Raw genomic sequence first — 26479 nt, forward strand, 5'->3', positions numbered from 1 at the left:
TCTTGCAGGCGTGCATGAGAAGAGGTATCAGAGGGGAATACGGGCGACGATCATTGACCAAACTCAGTGGGCAGGATGGTGTGTGAATGGAGATGAAGTTGGAAATGTAGGGAGCAGTGGAGTTGGCAAGGGCCTTGTATGTAAGAGTGGGGATCTTGAAAAGGATTTTGTAGGGAAAGGGGAGCCAGTGCAGGGCTTAGAGGGGAAGAGACTGATGTGGAGCGGCCAGAAAGAAAGATAAGTCCAGCAGCTGCGTTGAGTACAAATTGATGAGGAGCAAGATGAGAATGGGCCAATGTTTTATTAGCATATAGGTAGTACTAGAGGCGGAAGGCTCTGATAGGGAGGAGGTGTACAAAGAAACCAGGGCCCAGGATGGACCCTTGGAGACCTTGATGGGTAGAAGAAGAGGAGAAGAGGAGGAGTCAAAGGAAGAGACAGAAAAGTAGTGGTTGGGGAGGAATGAGTAATACCAGGAGAGGACAGTGTCACAGAGGCCAATGGAGGGGAGGGTGTGTAAGTGGAGAGGGTGGTCCATGGTGTCGAAAGATGCAGGGAGGTCCAAAGCGATGGGTAAGGAGAAGTGGCCCTTATATTTGACATATAGAAGATTATTAGTAACTTTGGTAAGGGCAGTGTTAGCAAAATGGAGGGACAAAAGCTTGATTGTAGTGGGTCAAGGAGGAGAAGAAGGAGGAGAAATAGGAGAGGCGATTATAGGCAAGATGCTCAAAAAGTTTGTAGGTAAAGGGGAGGAGAAAGATTGGAGAGTTTGGCAAGGTTGATGGACTGTATATTTAAATAAAACATGTACATTTTAAAGGATTGTAGACCCCGTAAGTACTATGTGATAAATGAAACTCAACGTTAAAGCTATATAACATATGATTGCAACAATTTTTCAGCAGAGTGTTAACAGCGACTGACAGATAAGCGTTGTCATTCCAGACAGATCCTCTAATACTCAAACACACTGTACAATTCAACTAGACAAGCATTGTCAGTGACAACAGAGATGTTATAAAATAACAATTTAATCCTTTATGGAAACTCTCCTATGATTTCAGTCGGGAATAATTTGGTTTTCAAATAAAGAACCTGAGAGATAAAAGAACAACAAGCAGCACTCAGACTAATGACATAATTCACCATAAAATCCACTTTGTGTCACCATAAATAAAAAAAAATACATACGCAAAGAAAATGTGATTATCCATCTCTTCTGTTGTCTGTCATAGCAGAGAGACTCAGACAATGTCTGTGGATAAATAGTGAGTGTGTGCGCCAGGTCTGACTAAGGCCTCAGGTGCATCACACTGCAGCTGATCACACATGCAGACAAAACGTATCCAGAGACCAACAATTTGCTCATGACAGGGTGCTAAAAATAAAAAATTGACATCTATTTCTAAAGAACAAGCTGTGATGATGACAGTGATTAAGTGTTAAAAATTAAGGAACAAAACTATTGCTACAGCTTTGTACTTTTGCAGCAAGATTCTGAGTCACTTTTAATATTCACTGACCTGTTCCTTCCCCCTAACAGAGCCCAGGGAACAGTTAGGTGAAACAGTATTTCCTGGGATCCCCTGTATCTGTAGTATAGCACCAGAAAAAGTTTGCCATTCTAAATTGTAACTTAAACAGGTTGCTGTTTATTAAAGATAACACAGATGTAGATACTCACAATAGTTGGTAACTTGTTGTACAGCAGTATTCAACTGTCGTAACAGTTTGAATACAGTTGAACTTATACACTTCTATATACTATATACAGTATACGGATGCAGGCAGGTTGGTAATGCACTTGGTGGTTTTATATCTGGACATATATATATATATATATATATATATATAAATATATATATATTAATATATATATATATATATATATATATATATATAAATATACAGAGCGCAACTAACAGTACGGCGCCTGTTATTTTTACTGGTCAAACAGGAAGTGCTCCCCACTTCCTGTTTCCTCACTAGACGACAGGGGGCCGTTCTCCGGTTGCCATAGCAACGCAGCAGGGGCAACAGAGCAAAAGCGCTCCTATATACTAAAATATAGCACTTGCTCCATTCACCGGCAGCTCTAGGCTGTCACTGTTTTAATAATTAGACCCCCAAAGGCATAGATATATGAAACCTTCTAAAAAAACAAGTGATGTTGTTGCACATAAGGACCCAATCAGATTCTATCTTTCATTTATATAGTACATTCGAGAAAATGATAGTTATTATCTGTTTGATTGCTATGGGCAACATCTCCACTTTTAAGAAGATTATATATCTAGATCTACCCCTAAGATCATCCAAAAAAAGAGACTTCAGGAAGGTAGTGCCAGAGCTAAGCAGCACAGATATCATTGTGGAGGGCAGGTTAGCCTACTGGGTAATAGTTTGGGGGCCCAATTTCTGTTTTATCATTTAAAAAATGTGTTCCTAGTATCTGTTCCCTGCTAATTCCCAAATGGTTATCAGCCCATTCATCATATGTTGATCTGCTTTGATTGCTGTCTTACTGTGTTGACTCTGACTAGCTGCACAGTTCAGTGCAAAACAGGAAACAACTTCTCTTACACGGTTGTTTTGTATGCTTGGAACCAGATATCACTCAGTATATTTTATTTGGCACCAGATATTGCTTAGCATAGTGTTCCTGATTGCAGTTATTGCTCACCTTTGTGTACTTGGATTTAGATATGGCTCAATTTTGTGTACTTGATATCAGATATTGCTCAGTGCACCGAACTATTCACCAGATATGGGCAAGGTCATATTAAGGGTTCAGGCCGCCTTAGACTAATACGCCTGTAGTGCCCCCTTGCCTTTCATGCCAGACTCATACATGTAGGTAAAAATTAACTTGTTCTTAATTTCAGACCCAGCTTCTTTTACACTCATACCCCTGCCCACCTACTTGTGTTTATGTTTCTATGTTTTCAAAACTCAGCTCCACTTGGATTTTTAAAATGGTAACAACAGTCTTTATCACTCATTTAGTTTTCATTAAAATCAGAACTGTATAGCAGAACAGAGGCATGAACGATCGCTACTGGAGGTGAAGATGAGAAGGTGGCAGGGCATGTCGTGCACGCACCTGTCGCCATCCTTGTTTCTCCTACTCACTTATCCTCAATCGCCCACTCAAGGATGACCCATTGTCGTCAGCCTTTACTATGGGAAAATGTCAAGATTAAAACATTACTATATTTTTCTTTAATGTTTTATTTTTACTTTGAAGAACAACTTTTAAATGTGAAAAATTTATTTCAGTTTATACCCCCCCCCCCCCGAAGCCTTCCACATTAGGCTGCAGCCTAGTTGGCCTATTGGATAATCAGGCCCTGGATATGGTTAAGCTTTGTGTACTTGATAGAAGAGATGGCTGAAAATATTTGTTGCTTACTTCACACCATGTATGCCTCAGCATTTGCCAACTCCTAATTTCTAGAAATGGACATTTTCCTCTAGAGTTTGCTCTTCTAGCTGTTTACAAAACCCCGAAGCTGTGGAGCAGATATATACAGTCAACTTCAATTCAGTGAAAATAAGGTAAGTTAAATGAGACCTTGAGGGAAACTTAGATGCAGCAGGAGTTGCTGATCTTTTTTTTCATGCAGCAATGTACATCCTCTTTAACTGCAGTGCAGGAGGAGATTTACTTTATATATATATATATATATATATATATATATATATATATATATATATATATATATATAAATATATATATATATATATATATATATATATATATATACAGTACAGTCATGGACAAAGTTTTGAGAATGACACAAATATTATATTTTACAAAGTCTGCTTCCTCAGTTTTAACGATGGTAATTTGCATATACTCCAGAATGTCATGAAGAGTAATAAGATGAATTGCAATTAATTTCAAAGTCCCTCTTTGCAATCACAATGAACTTTATCCCAAAACAACATTTCTCTGCATCTCATCCCTGCCACAAAAGGACCAGCTGACATCAGGTCAGTGATTCTCTCATTAACACAGGTGGGAACTTTAAAAGGAGGGTGGTGCTTTAAATCATTCTTCTTCCTCTGTTAACCATGGTTATCTGCAAGGAAACATGTGCAGTCATCATTGCTTTGCACAAAAAGGGCTTTACAGTGAAGGATTTTGCTGCTTGTAAGATTGCACCCTCCCTGACAATCCTGCGTGCGCCCCTGGGATTGGGGCACCACCAGTGCAGAGCTTGCTCAGAAATGGCATCAGGCAGGTGAGAGTGCATCTGCACGCACAGTGAGGAGAAGACTTTTGGAATATGGCCTGGTGTCAAGAAGGCCAGCAAAGAAACCACTTCTCTTCAGGAAAAACATCAGGGACAGATAGATATTCTGCAAAAGGTACATGGATTGGACTGCTGAGGACTGGGGTAAAGTCATTTTCTCCGATGAATCCCCTTTTAGATTGTTTGGGACATCTGGAAAAACGATTGTCCGGAGAAGGAAAGGTGAGCGCTACCATCAGTCCTGTGTCATGCAAAGCATCCTGAGACCATTCCTGTATGGGTTCGCTTCTCAGCCAAGGGAGTGGGCTCACTCACAATTTTGCCTAATAACACAGCCATGAATAAAAAATGGTACCAAATCATCCTCCAAGAGCAGCTTCTTCCAACCATCCAAAAACAGTTTGGTGATAAACAATGCCGTTTCCAGCATAATGGAGCACCTTCTCATAAGGCAAAAGTGATAACTAAATGGCTTGGGAATCAAAACATCAAAATTTTGGGTCCATGACCAGGAAACTTCCCAGACCTTAATCCCATTGAGAACTTGTGGTCAATCCTTAAGGGGCAGGTGGACAAACAAAAAAACACTGTTAGGAACTTACCTTGTTCCCGTTCCCCTGCGCTGTCAGCAGGAGCTGACAGCGGTGTCCGATCTGTTCAGCGCTTCTTCTGTTAGCGCTGCCGCACTTCCGGGTTCTCTCTGCTGCCGATCATGTGACTCCTGGGCGGGGAATTCAAACTCCTATATCTCCCCTGCTCTGACACGCAGCCTGTGTCAGAGCAATGTGTTTCCTGTTCCTGGCTACAGTTCCTGTGTCCTGACTCCTGTGAACCTGCTCTCTGTGAACTCCTCTATTCCTCCTACTCCTGTGTACCTACCTGGCTGTGACCTGACTATTCTTTGGCTTATCCCTGGCACTACGCAACTGGACTATCTTCTGTGTACCGACTCGGCTGTGTTACCAACTATTCTCTGGATCTCCCTCTGGCACCGTATACCTGATACCTTCTGTGTACCGACTCGGCTGTGTTACCAACTATTCTCTGGATCTCCCTCTGGCACCGTATACCTGATACCTTCTGTGTACCGACTCGGCTGTGTTACCAACTATTCTCTGGATCTCCCTCTGGCACCGTATACCTGATACCTTCTGTGTACCGACCCGGCTGTGTTACCAACTATTCTCTGGATCTCCCTCTGGCACCGTATACCTGATACCTTCTGTGTACCGACTCGGCTGTGTTACCAACTATTCTCTGGACTCAAATCCTGCCACGCACCCATTGCCTCTGTGCATCTACCGGTTACTGTTCCAGACCTACAACGCCTAGAATTAACGGTTAGTGCCTGTACTTGCACCGCATTGTCTATTTTCTTGTCTGCCTGCCATCACTTAGAACTTTCTCCCTTACGTCAGTAGGCTAATCTGGGGGCCGCGACCTGCGGTTCTTCGGCAGCTAAGTCCACACTACCTTGCGGTGGTTCTTGGTGAAGACCGGAAGGCCGTTAGACTCCGCGCCCTAGGTAAGCCTGTGCTAATACTGACTAAGGCATCAAAATCGTAACAGTTTGCTCTGACCCCCCTTATCTAACTAATGGAAGCGACAGGGAATCCCACTGCGAGAGTACTACTGGATAACTTAGCGGCTCAGGTTGAGGAACAGGGGAAAAATCAAGAACAGTTTTTACAGATTCTGCAGACTCTGTCTAACAGGTTGGATACGCTCCAAGCAGTTCAGGTGGCAGCTCCTAATCCTCCACCTGCTCTGGCCCCACAACCTGCCCCCGCTCCAAGCAGTTCAGCTGTATCTGCTCCCACAACCTCTCAACTCCGCATACCTAACCCACCCAAGTTCAATGGGGATCCCAAGGAATGCCGAGGCTTCTTGAACCAGTGTGCTATTCAATTTGAACTTTTGCCTGGAAACTTTCCTACACAGAAAACTAAAGTCGCTTATATTATTTCCTTATTGTCTGGTCAAGCGCTTGCCTGGGCTTCTCCTCTCTGGGAAGATGATGACCCCATCCTCCATAATTGTGCCACTTTCCTGGAAACCTTCAGACGCATCTTTGATGAACCCGGACGAGTCTCCAGTGCAGCTTCTGGACTCCTCCGTCTGCGCCAGGGTACCCTTACTCTGGGCCAGTACGCCCTTCAATTTCGCACTATGGCGGCCGAACTTTGTTGGAACAATGAAGCTTTAGTGGCCACATTTTGGCAAGGCTTGTCCGATCGTATTAAGGACGAGCTAGCAGCCCGAGAGTTACCCAATACCCTGGATGCTTTGATCTCTCTCTGTAACCAGAGTGATATACGTTTACGTGAACGCACTCAGGAGAGAGAGAGTTCCCGTCGATCTACTTTCCGTTTGGCTCCTCGCTTCCAAAGTCCTATTACACCGGAGGAAGAGCCTATGCAGTTGGGAAGAGCACGTTTATCCCAGGAGGAAAGAGAGAGGCGGTTCAAGAATCGTTTATGCCTTTATTGCGGGGAACCCAGTCATGTCCTGAGTCAATGTGGGAAGCGCCCAGGAAACGATCGGACCTAACTGATGACGGAGAGACTAAGTTAGGTATGAACATTCTCTCTCCTATGGATTCTAGTTTTTCTATCCAAGTTCTTCTGCAATATACTGATAAACAATTGTCTCTTCCAGCGCTTCGGTGCAGCGGGGAAATTTTTACGAGCTGACATTGTAGAGCGGTTATCATTGCCTAGGCAACCCTTAGATCCACCTATTGCCATTACAGCTATAGATGGCAGTCGTATCATTGGAGGATCCATTAAGAACAGAACTGTCAACATGTCTCTACGCATTGGAGCCCTACACACTGAGGAAATCTCCTTCTTAGTCATTCCAAAGGCTATCAACCCGTTGATCTTAGGCTTACCTTGGCTCAGACTTCACTCCCCCACTTTAGATTGGCAGAAACCGGAAGTTCTTGCATGGGGTTCAGAGTGTCATTCCCGATGTCTTCCCAGGATTCATAGACCCGCTATGGGCTGTCTTCCAACACCCTCCGGTATTCCTCCTCAATATCATTCGTTTTCTGACGTCTTTTGTGAAAAGGAGGCTTCCAAGTTACCCCCTCATAGACCTTGGGATTGCTCCATTGAATTGTTGCCGGATAAGATACCACCTAGAGGACGGGTATTTCCATTATCTCTACCCGAATCAGAGGCCATGTCCCTATATATTAAGGAGAATTTAAACAGGGGTTTTATCCGGAAATCCTCGTCACCAGCAGAAGCAGGTTTCTTTTTCGTAAAAAAGAAGGACGGCGGATTGCGTCCTTGCATAGACTACCGTGGCCTCAACGCCATAACGAAAAAGAATAGGTACCCCTTACCATTGATCTCTGAACTCTTTGATAGGATCAAGGGAGCTTCAATTTTTTCTAAACTGGATTTGAAAGGGGCCTACAACCTTATCCGTATTAAACAAGGGGATGAATGGAAGACGGCGTTCAATACGCACGATGGGCATTTTGAGTATCTTGTCATGCCATTTGGACTTTGTAACGCTCCTGCAGTTTTTCAAAATTTCATTAACGAAGTTTTTCAGGATTTCCTGTATCAATTTGTTGTCATCTACCTAGACGATATTCTTATTTTTTCACCTGATATTATTACTCATCGCCATCATGTCTCCTTGATTCTTCAACGCCTTCGGTCGCATCATCTGTACTGTAATGTGGACAAGTGTGTCTTTGAAAAAATGCATCTTCCTTTTCTTGGTCACGTGGTTTCTGGCTCCGGATTACGTATGGACCCTGAGAAATTAAAGGCGATTTCTGATTGGCCCCAACCGGTTGGACTTAAGGCCACCCAGCGTTTTATTGGGTTTTCTAATTATTACCGCCACTTTATCAAAGGGTTTTCGTCTGTTATTGCACCCATCACTTCCCTGACCAAGAAATCTGCCAACGCTAAGACCTGGCCACCAGAGGCGGTAGAGGCCTTCAAGTATCTTAAAGAAGCCTTCATATCGGCACCTATTCTTCAACAGCCAGATTCTTCCTTCCCCTTTTTTCTCGAAGTTGACGCATCCTCCACTGGAGTGGGAGCTATTTTGTCTCAGAAGAATTCTACTGGAAAGTTTTCTCCCTGTGGCTTCTTTTCTCGTAAATTCTCACCCACCGAAAAAAACTACGGCATTGGAGACAGAGAACTACTTGCTATCAAATTGGCCTTGGAGGCTTGGAGACATCATTTGGAGGGAGCCAGATTTCCTGTTACTATTTTTACGGATCACAAGAACCTGCTTTATTTACAAACTGCATCCTGCCTCAATCCCCGTCAGGCCAGATGGTCTTTATTTTTTTCACGATTCAATATGATCATTACCTTCAGACCAGGGTCCAAGAACAAGAAGGCTGATGCTCTCTCTCGTTCCTTTGATTCTATGGATACCGAAGAAGAGAGTGTTAGGTCTATTCTAGATCCAGAATGTATTTTGGCTACTACTCCTACTCGGTTGATCATTCCTCACGGGAAGACTTTGGTTCCTCCACATCTACAAATTAAACTCCTTAAATGGGCTCATGCCTCCCGTTTTTCTGGTCATGCCGGTATAAAGAAGACCTTGGAATTTATCTCCCGTAGTTATTGGTGGCCGGCTATCCGTTCGGACGTTCGACAGTTTGTGACGGCGTGTTCCACTTGTGCTCAAAATAAAGTTCCTCGTCAAGCTCCATACGGTCTGCTGCAGCCTCTGCCAATTCCGGATCGACCTTGGAGTCATCTCTCCATGGATTTTATCACAGATTTACCCTCCTCCAGAGGGTTCTCAGTAGTGTGGGTGGTCACTGATCGCCTTTCCCGAGCCGCTCATTTTGTGGCATTAAAAGGTCTCCCTTCTGCTTCTATTCTGGCTCAACTCTTCATTAAAGAAATTTTCCGACTACATGGCTGTCCAGATATTATCATTTCTGATCGAGGAACTCAGTTCGTGGCAAGATTTTGGAGGGCCTTTTCTCGTCTTTGTGGAATTAAGTTAAATTTCTCTTCTGCATATCATCCGCAAAGTAATGGTCTCACTGAAAGGACGAATCAAGAATTAGAGAAATTCCTCAGATGTTTCATTTCAGCTAAACATGATGATTGGGTTGATTTATTACCTTGGGCAGAATTCGCCCACAATAATAATTCACACGACTCTACCTCCACTTCTCCCTTTTTTGCTCTTCAGGGATTTCATCCTAAAGTTCCACCCTTCAAAGAGTTAACCGCTTCTGGGGTTCCTGCAGTGGATTCCCTTCTATCGGACTTCTCGTCTAGGTGGGATCTTATCAAACGCAAATTATTTCACACCTCTGCCATCAGTAAAAGAGCATTTGACAAGAGAAGAAGACAGTCTCCACTACTTACTCCTGGTGACAAAGTGTGGTTGTTTACGAAGAATCTTTGCTTGTTGGTTCCTTCTTGGAAATTCGCTCCCCGATTTATCGGTCCCTTCAAGATCATTGAGGTCATTAATCCGGTGGCCTTTAGATTAAAATTACCCCCTACCTTGAGGATTCCCAATGTCTTCCACATTTCCCTTCTCAAACCACTTGTTGTTAACAAATTCGTCTCTTCAAGAAGACCTCCTGCTGCTGTTTCTGCACCAGATCAGGAATTTGAGGTGAAGGAGATTCTAGATTCTCGGATTTCCAGAGGTTCCTTGCAGTTCCTGGTTGACTGCAAAGGTTACGGTCCTGAAGAGCGTTCTTGGATTCCTGCACGAGACCTTCATGCTCCGAGTTTGTTGAAGAAATTCCATACCAAGTTCCCTCTAAAGCCTTATAGGTTGTCCGGAGGCCACCCCTGAAGGGGGGGGTACTGTTAGGAACTTACCTTGTTCCCGTTCCGCTGCGCTGTCAGCAGGAGCTGACAGCGGTGTCCGATCTGTTCAGCGCTTCTTCTGTTAGCGCTGCCGCACTTCCGGGTTCTCTCTGCTGCTGATCATGTGACTCCTGGGCGGGGAATTCAAACTCCTATATCTCCCCTGCTCTGACACGCTGCCTGTGTCAGAGCAATGTGTTTCCTGTTCCGGGCTACAGTTCCTGTGTCCTGACTCCTGTGAACCTGATCCCTGTGAACCCCTCTATTCCTCCTACTCCTGTGTACCTACCTGGCTGTGACCTGACTATTCTTTGGCTTATCCCTGGCACTACGCAACTGGACTATCTTCTGTGTACCGACTCGGCTGTGTTACCAACTATTCTCTGGATCTCCCTCTGGCACCGTATACCTGATACCTTCTGTGTACCGACCCGACTGTGTTACCAACTATTCTCTGGATCTCCCTCTGGCACCGTATACCTGATACCTTCTGTGTACCGACTCGGCTGTGTTACCAACTATTCTCTGGACTCAAATCCTGCCACGCACCCATTGCCTCCGTGCATCTATCGGTTACTGTTCCAGACCTACAACGCCTAGAATTAACGGTTAGTGCCTGTACTTGCACCGCATTGTCTATTTTCTTGTCTGCCTGCCATCACTTAGAACTTTCTCCCTTACGTCAGTAGGCTAATCTGGGGGCCGCGACCTGCGGTTCTTCGGCAGCTAAGTCCACACTACCTTGCGGTGGTTCTTGGTGAAGACCGGAAGGCCGTTAGACTCCGCTCCCTAGGTAAGCCTGTGCTAATACTGACTAAGGCATCAAAATCGTAACAACCACAAATTCTGACAAACTCCAAACATTGATTAGGCAAACATGGGCAGTCGTCAGTCAGTATGTGGTCCAGATGTTGATTGACAGCATGCCAGGGCGAATTGCAGAGGTCTTCAAAAAGAAGGGTCAATACTGTAAATATGGACTCTTTGCATGAACTTAAAGTAATTGTCAATAAGCCTTTGACACGTATGAAATGCTTGTAATTTTACTTCAGTATACCATAGCAACATCTGATAAAAAGGTCCAAAAACAATGAAAAAGCAAACTTTGTGAAAACCAATACTTGTGTCATTCTCAAAACTTTTGGCCATGACTGTATATAGTTTAATAATTGGACGAAGGTGATAATCAATAATTTCTGTACACTACAATCAGTTGCGATGTGATTGAAGCACAACGTAATTATTATCATAGCAACATTTAAATATGTTTAAAATATTTTCTATCTTTTAATATAAAAATATAAAATGGTAAAGAGGCTAATTAATGTTCCCAACATTTAAATAACATCGAGTTTGATATAATTTTGTTTGCAATTGTATGAGCGCTAGTTATAAATAGTTTCACTTTTCTTACACCAAATAGCAAGTCCAGAGATGTCATAAAAAAACCAATTTATACAGGTTTAGAGGCGGGAGCCTGAGAAAGGACACCTGGCCACTTCATGGAACAATGACCAGAGGAATTAACCAATGGCACAACGAGTTCTTGGAAGGTCATGACCCATCGACCTATGAATGTCAACCTTAAGATTGAAACTGTGTATCTTTGTGATGTCACTGCTTTTTACAATTGTACAGTGTATAAATTGTTCACCTCTGGCTTTAGAAACCAGAGTGTTCTGATAGCAACTTGTGCTAGTGCTAACAGCAGAAGCATATGCATGCCAAACTTTGCCCTGTAATCTATTTTGTGAAATAATACCTTTGTGCTTTGGAACCATAGCTATCGCATTGAAGAGACTTTATTGCATATGATATACACGGACGTAACAATACATAAACAAATCAATGGCATATTGGGACAACTGGATCGCCGCTCAAACACAAAGGTTTGTGGTAATTCCACATATTAGTCACGCAATGTAGGGGTATGCCCACTTCTGAAGTTCTAAGCCATCCTGTAGGGAACAGGAAGGAATTACAGTTATAAGGATTAGCAAACAACATAATTGTGGGGAATAACGTGTAATCATTACTGCATTGTAAATAGTGTATATCCAATGAATCCATTCATAATTTAAGTTTCTCTGTAAGCTAATGTGTAATATGTGAGGCCAGTACTTATGTTTATTCTGTGGCTCTGCCCACCCCTTTGTTACAAGATAACAGTGTAATCTTTAGGGGAAGCTGTGTAGCTTCAAAGCCCCCCTGGAGTGAGCTTCATCCTGACAAAGGAGGGACATTAAGGAGCCACTCCTAGCAGGAGACCATATGGTGGCTTGCTATATTTTATAGAGATAAATATAATTCAGCTACATCATTATATAATTACATAGTTACATAATTCAAATGTAACTCAAAATTAATATAGTTAGTGGTCAACCACATATTCATAAATAGAATGATGGAGGACAGCCCATAGGTCAAATAAAGTTGTCTATCATGCAGGGAAAGTGAGGAAATGAGTTTCAGCTCAACAGATTCCCTGGACCTATCTGTGTTTGGTATCTATAAATTGGTAAATTTGTATTGGATTTATTGATAATAAAATTGGGTCTGTGTGACACTCCCTAGGAAGATATGGTACCTTTTAGCATTGGGTATTAAACAGGGAATGTAACTGTGGTTGTACAATGTGTCACAGGCCTCCACTGGAGACCACAACCACTGGAGGAGGGGAAAGGTGACAAAGTATCTTTAAAAAGATGAAACCACTTGCAAGAAAGTGTTCTAATTTTGGGAAATCAATCAACATTGATAAGCTGTCCATCTTCCGAGCCAATTTCCGTTGGTGCAGATTATACAACTTGTATGTAAGTTTATACTCTGAAACTCTGTCCTTGTTATTTTATCTTTCTTGCTGTATATTTTGTTATCTTTCATTAACTGTTTTTATAATCTGTAAGCATTGCACTTTTTGTGTATTGAAACTAAAAGTGCTGTCGTTATAGCTCTAAACTAATTCACTGCCCGTTTAGAAGAGGTTTAGTACTTGGCTGTGTTAACCCTTTAATACCAGTGTGGGAAGTGTTAACTCTTTTAGCTACCAGAGCACAGAGAGTGCGCAATTGGGTAATTAAATCATAGGTTTGCTGCGGGCCTTATACGTAGCTGGTGGCAGTTGTGGAGAGGTGTGAAAGTGTGTGCCTGTGTTGGAAAAGGGACCAGCAAAATCTGAGATTGGGATTGTAATCCTGTGTGTTCCCTAATGGTAAACTTCCAAGTCACGAGGGCGCAGAGCGAGGTTTGTGACAAGTTAAGGTGGTCAGGAGCAGTTTCCTGACAAAATAGAGGTGATATATTGTGTGACTGTTTGAATATATGATAAGATATTATATCAGGGAGCTGGCAGAGGCGGCCAACTCTGTCATGGCCTACTACTACTCCCCTTAACTAGTGTGCACTGCATTTCACTGTGGAAAGCAGAGACATTTTTCCCAACTTCCAGGCAGTTGGGACAAAGTTGCTGACAGTTGGGACAGTCACTTAAAATCGGGACTGTCCTGTAAAAATCAGAACAGTTGGGAGGTATTTGTAGTGGGTCAGGGTTAAGCAATATAACAATATTAAATATTAAATGACAATATAACATGCTACACGACTGGTAGCAATTGCACCATTTGTGTAAAATTAAAGTGCCCCATTTATAAAGATTATAAACTACATTACCAAAATCCAGAATGCATTTCTTCATAGAAAATTGTCAGATTAGTTTGACATGCTATCAGTTTATTTTAAATAATATATATTTGCCTTTTCCACTCCTCCACTACTTCTTGCTCTCCTGCCCCTCGTCTCCTTTCTGCTGACAAATTCCCCTCTTATTTCTGCTTCTCGTCCAATTCCAACCCTCTCTTCCTGTCATTCCCCTCGCTCCATATCATACTCACCCTTGCAGACGAGCAACCCCAACAATCTCATCCACATCTCTCCTCTTCCCTCTCTTCCACTATCCTGTGGTCTTTGGAATGCCAGATCAGTCTGTAGCAAATTGACCTCTATCCATTATCTCTTTATCTCTAGATCCTTCAACCTGCTTACCATCACTGAAACATGGCTATCCACTGAGGATACTACCTCTCCAGCTGCTCTCTCTTTCAGGGGCTTGTCCTTCTCCCACACACCCAGACCTGGGGAATGGCAAGGTGGTAGCATTGGCATACTTCTCTCCTCCTGCTGTTCTTTTCGGGTTCTTCCCCCTGAACCCTCCCTCTCCTTTTCCTCCTTTGAGGTACACTCTATCCACCTATTCCACCCAGTCCACCTCCGTGTTGCGGTTATCTACCGTCCTCCTGGTCCTGTCTCCCAATTTCTTGATCACTTTGCCACCTGGCTCCCTCACTTTCTCTCCTCTGACCTTCCCTCCCTCATCTTGGGGGACTTTAATATCCCTATAGACAATCCCTCAGACCCTGCTGCCTCCAAACTTCTCTCCCTCACCTCCTCCCTTGGTCTCTCTCAATGGACCTCCTCTCCCTCCCACCGCAGTGGGCACTCCCTAGATCTGTTTTTTTCACACCTCGGTACTGTCTCTGGCCTCATTAATTCACCTTTTCCTCTCTCGGACCACCATCTCCTCTCTTTTAGCACATCTCTCCACCCCTCTCATCGTCCCCGTCCCCCAAGGTTACTCTCACCAGGCGTAATCTTGACACAGTTGGTCCTACCAGTTTCTCCTCCTCCCTGGCCACGCTCCTCTCCCCCATCAACACTCTTTCTTGCCCCGATAAGGCTGTCTCCTTTTACAATGGCACTCTTACCGCTGCACTTGACTCTGTCGCCCCGGCTGTCACCGTCAAGCTTCGTCGGTCCCCGCCGCAACCGTGGAACACTAAACTTACCCGCTATCTTCAAAAATGCACCTGCAGTGCAGAACGGCTCTGGAGAAAGTCACGCACTCATGCTGCCTTCCTCCACTTCAAGTTCATACTTGCCTCTTACAGTTCGGCCCTATCGCTCTCTAAACAATCTTTCTTTAAAACTCTCATTTCTTCCCAATCCTCCAACCCCCGTAGGCTTTTTACCACCTTCAACTCCCTCCTCTCCACTCCCCCTCTCCCACTCCCCCCCATGCTCTATGCTGTCGACTTTGTTAGCCAATTCACCTCCAAGATTGAGTCTATACGTCATGATATCTCCCAGCAGTCCCTTCTTACCCCACCCTCCCCCCCCACCATGTCCACTGTGTCCCTCTTCTCTTCCTCCTTAGCTTCCGCTATCTCCTTTCTCCCCTCCCCTCCTACTAGCTCACCCTCCTTCTCTTCCTTCACTCTGGTATCTGCAGATGAAGTCCATACCCTTCTCTCTTCCTCTCCCCTCTCCACTTGCACACAGGACCCAATCCCCTCCCACCTCCTCCGCTACCTCTCTCTTGAAGCCTGCTCCCACCTTGCACACCTCCTCAACCTATCCCTCTCCTCTGGAATCTTACCCTCCTCTTTTAAACATGCTCTTGTCTCCCCCATACTCAAGAAACCGTCTCTTGATCTCGCCTCTCTCTCTAATTACCGCCCTACTTTGCTTCTTCCTTTTGCCTCCAAACTTCTTGAACGGGTTGTCTACAACCGTCTCACCTCCTTTCTCTCCTCTCACTCACTCCTTGACCTGCTCCAATCTGGTTTTCACCCCCTCCACTCCACTGAAACTGTCCTCACTAAGGTCACTAATGACCTTCTCCTCGCTAAATTCAATAGACACTACTTCCTTCTTATCCTTCTTGATCTCTCTGCTGCCTTCGATACTGTTGACCACGCACTCCTTTTGCAAACTCTCAAATCTATAGGCCTATGTAACACTGTCCTCTCCTGGTTTTCCTCTTACCTTACCAACCGCTCTTTCTCAGTCTCTACTCATGATTCTACATCACCCCCTCTTCCCCTACCTGTTGGCGTTCCTCAAGGCCCCCTCTACACCTCCTCCCTTGGTGTCCTCATCTGCTCCTTTGGCCTCCAGTACCACCTCTATGCTGATGATACCCAAATGTATCTTTCATCCCCTGACCTCTCCCCTTCCCTTCTGTCTCCTGTCTCCTCCTGTCTCTCGCCATCTCATCTTGGATGTCCCAACGCTTCCTTAAACTCAATATTTCCAAGACCAAGCTTATAGTCTTCCCCCCTTCCAGGAATCTCCAACCTCCCCCCTCTCTATTTCTGTTAATAACACTACCCTTGTTTCTGTCCCCCAAGTCCGATGCCTTGGGGTCATCCTTGATTCCTCCATCTCATTCAAGCCTCACATTCTGTCCCTCTCAAAATCCTGCAACTTCCACCTTTGGAATATATCCAACATACGTCCCTTTCTCACCACGGAAGCTATGAAAACCCTTGTTCACTCGCTTGTTATCTCTCGCCTTGACTACTGTAACCTCCTTTTCTCTGGCCTACCTGATTCTCGCCTTGACCCTCTTAAGTCTATCCTCAATGCTGCTGCCTGCCTCATTTTTCTCTCCCCCCGCTTTGTCTCTGCAGTCTCCCTCCAACAGTCACTACATTGGCTCCCCATACCCTACAGAATTAAATTTAAACTCCTAACCTTCACCTTAAAGTTCTTAGTCAATCTTCCCCTCCCTACATCTCCAATCTCATCTCTACCTATACTCCTACCCGCCCCCTCCATTCTGCCTGTGACCGGCGTCTCGCTACTTCACTGATCACATCCTCTCACTCTCTTCTTCAGGACTTTACCCGGGCTGCTCCCCTGCTGTGGAACGATCTTCCACATTCCAGGTTAGCATCTACTCTCAAAGGCTTCATGCGTGCCCTTAAGACTCTTTTCTTTATTCAAGTCTATCAGTCCTCCTCCTAACTTCCTTGTCCTGGCTTTCTCCCCCAGTTAGTACCACCCTATTTGTGTCTCCCCCTTCACTTTAGGATGTAAGCTCTCATGAGCAGGGCCCTCTTTCCTTGTGTGCTCCTCCTACTATTCCATCACTCGCTGTACCTCTTGGCCTGCTTCGCTAGCCCTGTTTTCCCTGTTTTCTTAAGCTTCGGCCTTCTTCTCGCTGATTTCTACCATCCCTTTCACTATCTGTCCCAGAAATAATCTGATTTGCGTTACCCTGTTACCTGTGTTTGTATATATTTTTGTATCATGTTGTGTCTTGGTTCTCTGCTTTCTGTATATGTAATGTATGGCACTGCGGACCCTTTGTGGTGCCTTATAAGTCAAAGATAATAATAATCCCTTGGAAACCTTTCAAATATTTGACCCACCTGTGAGGCTCACTGGTCTATAATTACCTGAGTTTGATTTGGCTTCCTTTTCAAATATTGGGAACACATTTAAATCCACCACATTTTTGGTACTGCGCAATGTATGAACAAGCGCTAAGGATAATTTCAAATGGTGTAAAATATGCACCTCCCACAGCCATTCTCGTCTATTTTTATGCAAATTATCTGGTTTTACAGGGAAGCCACTTGGTGCAGGCCAAGACATCAGTGCCTGGAAGATGCAAAACTTGGCATTTTCTGATGGCTAATCGTGGTGTTGCTCAGCGAGTAAGGTGCACAAATGATCTTACTTATTCATGTTTATTTAGAGGCCCTAGAGCATTTTTTTCCCCAAGAAAATGAGTTTTATGAGTTTTATGTGTCCTCAGAGGTGGTGGGAAGCACTAAAGCCTCTACTTTCAATGCTTTTATATAGGGAAATGAATTTCTAGGAACATTTTTATACACAAAAAAGTAACACATAATAAAAACAGTGAACTCTTTATTTAATCTAAATGAGGTCAAGCAGCATATTAGAGGAGAGAATGAAAAGAAAGTTATAAGGGGGTGGAATCTCCATCATGTCAGACCTGGTACAAAAGTAGGTACATATAACATATTGTACTAATGCACTACACGGATGAAGAAGCAGATTTGCACAATTAGAAAAGCTTTGCACTCTGGCATGTTTTGCATTTTTATAAATACTACTCTCTAAGCTGGGCAATGTGTTGTAGAGACAGTTTAATGCAATAAATGTAGTACTTTTTATGACCATCTTGTGTACTTTCATTTACTTTGATAATTTGTTGTATTTAACTACAATAATACAAGCCTATTACAATGTATTTAAGTCCATTTGTTTTATATAGTCAAGCTGTTTTTGATTTGTAAATGTGAGCTAGTATATCGCCAAATATATTTATAGACTACAATTTTTTCATCATTTAAATATATGCAGTTATTTGTTTGAAATCTATATTTGATCCAGTTCCAACAGCAATTAATAATTTTAACACAATGCCACCTTTTTGCTTGAAGAATAAGCAGAACTCTGTAAAGTTACGATTATTAAGTAATTATTGTCATATTTGGAGACAGGGAGATGGATATTTCTGAAGAATAGTGAGCACTTACTTCACACAGTATAATGTAATGGGTGCATGGTCTTGACAAGGTTGTAATAAATCCAAACCTTACTACCACATTAGTGGCAAGTGTACTGAAAGGTGGTTTTTGGTGTGGTTTGCAAATCACCACATATTGGATGCTGTTTTCAGTCACAAATATCAGTATTTACTATTCTGTGGTTTGGAGGCTGAGAAATTAGGTGGGGTACGGCATATCGATGCCGAGAACCCCGACACTACTTACCCCGATCTGAGGACTTCGAAGGGCTGCTTCCCGACCTTCACCGATGACGACTCCTCTTCACACCGACTTCAGCCAATGACAAAGAAGAAGGTGGCTGCACTTGATGACATCATTGATAATGCCGACATGATTATCGCAGTTGTTAAGGGAGTAATGTAAATACTCACCCATGTACAATGTAGTTTACAAAGGCTTCTACATTGTACATGGGTGCATACTTACATTACCCCCTTAACAACAGCGATAATCTCGTCAGCATGGTCTATGACATCATCAAGTGCAGTTGCCTTCTTACTTCATCATCATTGGCTGAAGTCGGTGTGAAGAGGAGTCTTCATCGGTGAAGGTCGGGAAGCAGTCCTTCAGAGTCCTCAGGTCGGGGTAAGTCTTGTCGGGGTAGTCAGCATCGATATGCTGACTACCACCGGACAAATCAAACTGCATTTGATGTGTTGCGGTTTGAAAACCCCTAAACTGCATGCGGTTCAGGCCAAACCACATGGTGAAACTGGATGAGAAACATTCGGTTTTACTCCTTACATTGTGCAAGAGCCCAGTGCAACTCAACAACAGGCCCTTGCACCTAGAGATGACCGGCCTAATGCTGAATAGCAATGAGGCTCTCCTGGTTAGCCTGGCCTGTGGGTACCAGGCTAATACAGTTAAAATATAGTGTACGCTATTGTTGCACTAAATGTACAATCTAAGGGATGTGTGGCCCTTCTCATGTCCTACAGTCTCTGTTTGCTGTGGGTGCTCTATGTGTCTTTGCCTGACTCTGCACTGCAGCACTTTTTCTCAATGTACTCACTCTCACAGTGATCTCAACTGTTCCTCTTTTGGTAGGCTCAGTGGTAATGCCTGAACTGGTCTCTGTTGCTCATAGGCTCTTATGGATATGGTGAGGGTTCCAGCAATGGTTGCACCTAACTCTATAGACACACTCTCCTGTGCTTCTTCGTCTTCTCTCTCTTGGCACCAAGTTCATTGGCGAATTGTGACGACATTTACTGACTCCTTGGACACACAGGGATGTGTAGTGTTCAGTCCCTGAAGCAGTGTTAGGTAGTCTCCAGGGCTTACATACAATAAGCAGTTTGACTTCAAATATTTGTCGCTTACAAGTTTCATTTGCTTTGTTCTGAAATCAAGCATTTGGAACCCCCCTCTAAAAGTCCTACATTTCAGTATAAACATCTGCCCCATGTGTCATTACATTTTGCACTCTTGGGGCCAAGCTTGCTTTCGACCACACAGCGCTTGGCCAGGTCTGACAATCAATAAGCAGGCTGAGGATGGCCCCTGGCATTTGGATTGTGTTTAAAACACAGCTGAAGCTGCCGAGGCGCATCCTCCGTCTGCTTATTGGCCGCCAAGTTAGTGAGGTAAGGAAATCTGTAACTGTCAGTCAGAGACTAAAAGGAACATATGTCAGATGATTTAGGCTATACATTATACATGTATATTTTGGATAATATGTTTTGATTGCAATTAGACTTTATGCAAGTTAGATACATGGAATTTCCTTCCCTGTAACATTCCTGATTTAGCTAACTCTTTAGGGCAATTCTATTAAAACTGTATTGTGCTAAAACGTCATCATCTTCATACAATATTTAAATTGTTAGAAAGTGTCTATTAGTGTCTATGGTGACATATTTAATAGTATAGCCCACAATGTAAGTTTCAGTGATTTTTATCAGAATAAAGCAATCAAATGTGTTAAAACCCTGCTATGCCATATGTGACGAAACAAGTTTAATAACACTTTAACCAGCCTGTCCCTCGTTTCTCACATAATGTGGATTATAGCAAGTACTTTTTATAGTCCTTGCTTTTGCTCCCTAGCACAACAGAGTACAACTGCAGTGTCTAATCACATGTGGATAAGGGGACATTGTAGCTCATTGTAAATATGTATACTGGTTATTGTACATTGTTGATGCAGTGAGGTTGTTATTCATTGTCGTTAAAGTGAATCCAGGATGGTAATGGTAAGAGATCAGGTTGCAAGACACTGGTGAGGGGAAAAGGCTAATTATTATCCATTGTTCTCACAAGACTACTGCAGACGTTTGGTCTACAATCTGGCAGGGGAGGTTCTGTAGAAGTACAGATCATCTCAACTCCCCTCTCCAACCCCCCTAGTCCAGGACTCACCAATGTTGAACAAGGACAGGCCCAGGGGTTTGCAAAGGTAGGGGAAAGCACTGTGGAAATTTGACCCTAGATATAAGGAGTCACTCCAGGGGGAGGTGATATTCATTCTGGGATTTGATTCATGGAAGGTGCAGTGTAGCTGGTTTTGAGTTTTTTATTTTCTACCAATGGACTACAGCTGCAACTAAGAGAAGAACTCCATGGGACTTTAAGTCAGGATATCCAGGTGACTGTAGCTCCTTAAGCTAGTGGGAAAAGGGACAAATGATGTGGTAAACCTGCCTGTCATTTATTTACTGTGTGTACATAATAATCTAGTGATTGTTTTCATTACAATAAATGTACTGCTTTACTTTCTAACTGTATTTGCCTGAGTGACTAATAAGAACCTTAGAAGGTACTGGGTATGCTTCCCTGGCCTAGGAAAGTACCCGTGGGTGACCAGCCAGAGTGACGTAGGTAGAATTGGGCCAGAAAACCTGGTATCTTCACACCATAGTATCACTGACAAACATTATACTATATAAACTATTGTAGCTCTGTATACTGAGAGTACATTCATTATATGACTGGACTCCAAAAGTGCAGCCCAGCCATTAATATGATGTTTTATCTCCCATTTTTATAATAAAACTTAATTACATTCGTAGTAAAATAAATGTATGGTGCAAAAATAGTCATGATATGTGAAAAGATTTGGTACATATCTAAAATATATTAATGTCTGCACTGCTGACATAAAATATATCACAACAGAAAGCAGATAGAATGTATCATAAGCAGCGGAAGCAAATAAAGAAAAGTAAATTACCAGTTAATGTCATTCATTGTAATGATATGTGCATGATATAATACTGAAATAAATATTTTTTCTTTGTAATAAATCTTAAATGGGCAAAGACCTAAAAAGGAGCTTTTAGAAAAACATAAGTTGAGACCGAATGGTAGCCTGTATTAAAAGATATATTTTTTTATTATTATTTATGGGCCAGCTTTATTAAAACTAGTGACCTGACCAGTGTCAGACAGGAGACTGACATTAGCATTAATTATCAACATAAATGTGATGCTTTCTGATACAGAAACAGTAAGGTGCTATGGCAAAGACACTGTGAAAATAAACTAGGAATAAACAGTGACACCAACAAGGACTTTGTAAATCTGATTGCATGCAAAGATCTAACAGTAATTGGGTTTTTTGCATCAGTTTGTATTGCTTCAAGCAGTGATATAAACAGGTGAGACCTATATAATTCTATATTGACTCAACTAGGCTCTCCTGGATGAAGTAAGTATAAAAAATAGTGAAAAAAATCAAACAATAAATGTCAAAAGGGAAATCATACTCCTGTGTCTGCCCTTATAACTCCCTTAGATTTTTAATAAAGTATGCCTATTTGCTGTACAAATACATTTCAGGAAGGCACAAGAGTGCCCTCTGTGTTGTATAGAGGTCATTACAATGTTCTGTGTTCTGTAAAAAGGTCCCTATAATGTTCTCTGTTTTGTACAGAGATCCCTAGAATGTTCTCTGTATTTTGTAGAGGTCTCTAGAATGATCTGTTTGTTGTATAGACGTCCATAGAATGCTCTGTATATTGTGTAGAGGCCATCAGAATGCTCTGGATATTGTATAGTGTTCACAAGAATTCTGTCAGTATATAGGTCCTATAGTGCTCTCTGTCATGTACATAGGTCACTTGAGTGTTCTCTGTATTGTATTTAAGTCACAAAAAAAAGAATAGTAGTCAGAATTCTTTGACGTAACAATATTTCATATTACTCATTGGCTATATAAAACCACCTCTATTTTTCTGTTGTGGCATGCTGGTAGTAAAGTCTGGGCTACTTGCTTGTGTTTGCTCCTCAAGCCAAAAGCCATTCCATTTTTTTCTGCTGAGTGAATGAAGGATAGCTGGGGGTCAAGAAGTAACATAGAAGGCCAGAATGTGACCAGAGTGCTATCTGTGTGGTGTTTGATATGTACACATGAATTTCTCCTAGTTTCCTCCTATGACACAAAAACCTATTGGTAGTTCAAATGGCTTTTAACTAAATTCAGACTGGTGGTGGCGGTGTGTGTGCATGCACATGTGCTAAAGAAAGTTAGATTATGAGCTGGTAAAGGACTGAATGGATGGATAAACTGTATAATACATTGGTGCTATATAATGATTATTATAATTATAATAAACATAAAGTTAAACCATGTCCACCCTAGAGCAATCACCTAATGTACACTAAATAAGGAACCGCTTAAAGCTCACTAATACACGTACAACAGCCAAAAAACAAATTTAATGGTCTCCCTTTTCAAAGTTATATGCCCCCATCCTTTAATTTATTGTGACTCCTTTAAGTGAAGGCAGTAAGCTCTTAAAGGTGATCCACCTAAACTACGGTCACATTCACCAATGCCATGGCCATTTTGGACAAGGACACTCCCATGGTCTGTTAGGGTACTCCCATTTTAGATGCCGAAATTCTGGGTTGAAAATCTAGAAAAGCAGCGGAGTTGATAGGTATGCAGATCAAAAGTGTTCCAGCTATTCTGTTTCTTGAAGCGGGTACTGAAATGGTGTTTTTCTCATTCCTCACACTAACTACAATTCTTCTTTATATCAATGTAGTATACACTAGTATTGAGCACTGAAGCTTTGTTAGAGCTTCCATCAAGTCAGAATCCAGTAATTGACTCTAACGCAAAAAATGTACCTTATATACTAATTTATAAAATGTTTGCCATCCAAATGTTGCTGCCTGAAACAGTTGAGTTACTTTAGGGCCTTCCTACAATTCAGATCTGTCCAGATCAAACTGCAAGCAGTCAAATTATGTAAGGGGTGGGTGGTGGGTTGGCTTTTGATTGCTAAAAGAGCTAAAGAAATTATTTACTTAAAACAAGCACAATATCTACATGAATTATATTTGAATCATAATATGGTTCATTTTTAAACCATTGTTTTGCTAAACATTGCATGACAGTTAGCTTGTGGTACATTTTGTTAGTCTCATTTTAAATATTTTTCCTTCTTTTTGTCTAGGAGGGTTAATAGTATTGGATTTGGTAAATGGTTTGCATTGCTTCCAATGTATCTTCTTTAGGTTTCAAAAAAATACGGCCCTGAATAAACAAAAAATCGTGAACCAGAACCTCTCTGACAACTTGTCTATACTGTCACAATATATTTTTTGTAGATTATTCGCCGCAAATTAATGAGATCACAAATGAGATGAGATCACAAATACTTGATAGGTTATTTGTACACTGAAATTGAAAGTTGATATTTGTGTGCTACATGAAAAAACAGTCAGAATTTAACTTATGTGCAAAACAGAATACTAATTTGCAGCCCTTGCATTGAAACATGGTTTTGTCCAGGAGACTGAAATAAGAAGTTTCTCAAGTTAAGATCCTTAATGAATCAGGCCCACAGTTATTAAATATTGTATGTGTTGTATGTGAATCTCTCTTCTTTAAATACTTGGATAGCACGGACATAAGTGATCTCCATGGTGTGTCTATACATAAATAAATATATATATATGTATACATATATATATAAATATACATATATATATATATATATATATATATATAGGTAAGCAGAGCATGCAAGTCAGCACCAGCACAGCTACATCTAGGCATATGCTACATGACATGTATGACGAAAATTATTTTTATTACTTGTCACATTTACGTTGATCAAATTATCAAGTAATGAGAAAAGTTATGGATTGATCAGTATATACACAAAACCCCTGTTGTAATGACAAGGTCACCTTTAACAAAATTCTACACACAAGCAAAATATTGCCGATATCATTGCTTTTGGTTCAGACTCTGCTCATCAATAACATGTGGAAATCTAATGTTCTTGACATCACCTTCAGTTATACAATATCTGATGTGTCTCTAATTGCACACAAACAGGCATGGATAACGAGCAGGCACTAAATTCATCACATATTAACATGATGAGCGAGTAATCAACACCTCCCATACAGTGCCAGCAAGAGCTGTCTGCCTTAATGATAAGGTCAGACATGCAATAAATGGGTTTTACCTGTGAGCTGCTGAAGTAGTTGTAGTGTGCTCAGTTCAGGCAATGTTGTGTGCTGAATCAGGATCTCCTTTTTTCCAGTGATGCAGACCTGCCTAGTAGAGCATGCTAATGATGCACCAGAGGGAAACCCAGTGGAAGCAGAACAGGACCATATGTCAGCCTATAGCATCACCGCCTCCACACTGACAGAAAGGGAGCTCGACAGATGATAGGAAGCACTGAGGGAGAGGAAACAAGCTGAGGAAAATATATATATAGCAAGATGTGTTGTTACCGAAGCAAAATAACAAAGGTTTGGTTTTTTTTTAATCTTCTTGCAGGGAATGAGAGGAAAAGTTATATTGAAATATGGATTGTGCATCTCTCTTCCCTCCTCACATCTACCTTGGTAAATGGTGACTGTTAGTTTCTGTATCTTGTTCATGACACTATGGCTCATCAACGCTTAAAATTATCAAAAAAGTGTCATCAGCCTCACACTTTCACTGCTCAAGTGATACAGATTAATTAAATTGACTCTATACCATTTAAATGGGGATGTCAATGACGTTTATAAAAACTGGAGAAGAAGAAATAGTGTAATAGAAGGTGTTGTAGCCTATAGCACCCAGACATTTGCGTTCATTAAAATAAATTAGGAAATATATAGTAGTAATCTGATGGAATGTATCTGCTTGCCTTATATCACTTTTTTTTTGCTTGGAAAGCAAATATCAGATATTAGTGAATAAATGTTTATATTCTCTGAATAATAACATATTCTTGTATTACAGCAGCTTTCCAGCCAAAAATCTGTGCAACGTTTAAATCATAACATTGTAAATTTATTTGTTCAAAAACCGATAGCAGATCTTTAGAGTATACATGTTTCTACAGTAAATAGGTCTGGGCAGATGGATCAAAGAGAAATTTGTTTTGTGTTCTGATATTTTATTTTCTGTACTTTATATAGAGATTAGAGAAATGTTCAGAATATTCGAATATGCTTTGTGAAATTTCATGCTTTTTGGCGGTTGAATTTGGCCTTAAAAGGTCCAGTCGTACCACAACCACATCACATAGCAGAAAAAATTGACTGTTTTGTTTCAGCTCAGCCAAATGCAAAGTTACAAATATAGTGCGAAGCGATAGTCCATGGCAAGTCAAAAGAGGAAGTTAAATCCTGTATCGCTGCTTCTTCAAACCTACGTGAACCAGCCTCTTCTACAGTAACACTCGATTTGTTTGACAGTTTGCAACAATTTCAAAATAATTTTAAATGAAAGAAAATTATCTAGTTCAGTAAAGCATTTTTTTCTCTATCAGCACTGCAATCACAATGGTAAATAGGGAGAAGCCCTAGCTTTGGTGAAAACTTCCATTTTCACTGGATTCAGCGCTCTTTTCCATACTTGCTCATCCTCCCGGAATGTCTCCCGAATTGTGGCATCGCACAGCAGAAGGTGGGTTCATCATCACCAGGCTCCCCCACGTGCCCCTTGACCTCTAATCAGGTTTCTCCCAGGGGAGGTTTCAAATATTGACAAGTGTTTTAACCATGTACAAAAACTTACCATTGCTGCATAATATATTTTGTC

At 41.9% G+C, this 26479-nt stretch overlaps 1 protein-coding gene across 1 annotated transcript in view; it reads right to left on the reverse strand.

Moving 5' to 3' along the window:
• SV2B (synaptic vesicle glycoprotein 2B) overlaps positions 1-24988 on the reverse strand; it is a 105512-nt gene extending 80524 nt beyond the window's left edge. The window contains exon 1 of the mRNA XM_075207722.1: positions 24903-24988. The gene's annotated coding sequence lies outside the window, so the exon portion shown is untranslated. The remainder of the gene's footprint in view (positions 1-24902) is intronic.
• Between the last annotated feature and the right edge of the window lie 1491 nt (positions 24989-26479).

This window comes from Mixophyes fleayi, chromosome 4, assembly GCF_038048845.1.
Source record: "Mixophyes fleayi isolate aMixFle1 chromosome 4, aMixFle1.hap1, whole genome shotgun sequence".
NCBI classification, from domain to species: Eukaryota; Metazoa; Chordata; class Amphibia; order Anura; family Limnodynastidae; genus Mixophyes; species Mixophyes fleayi.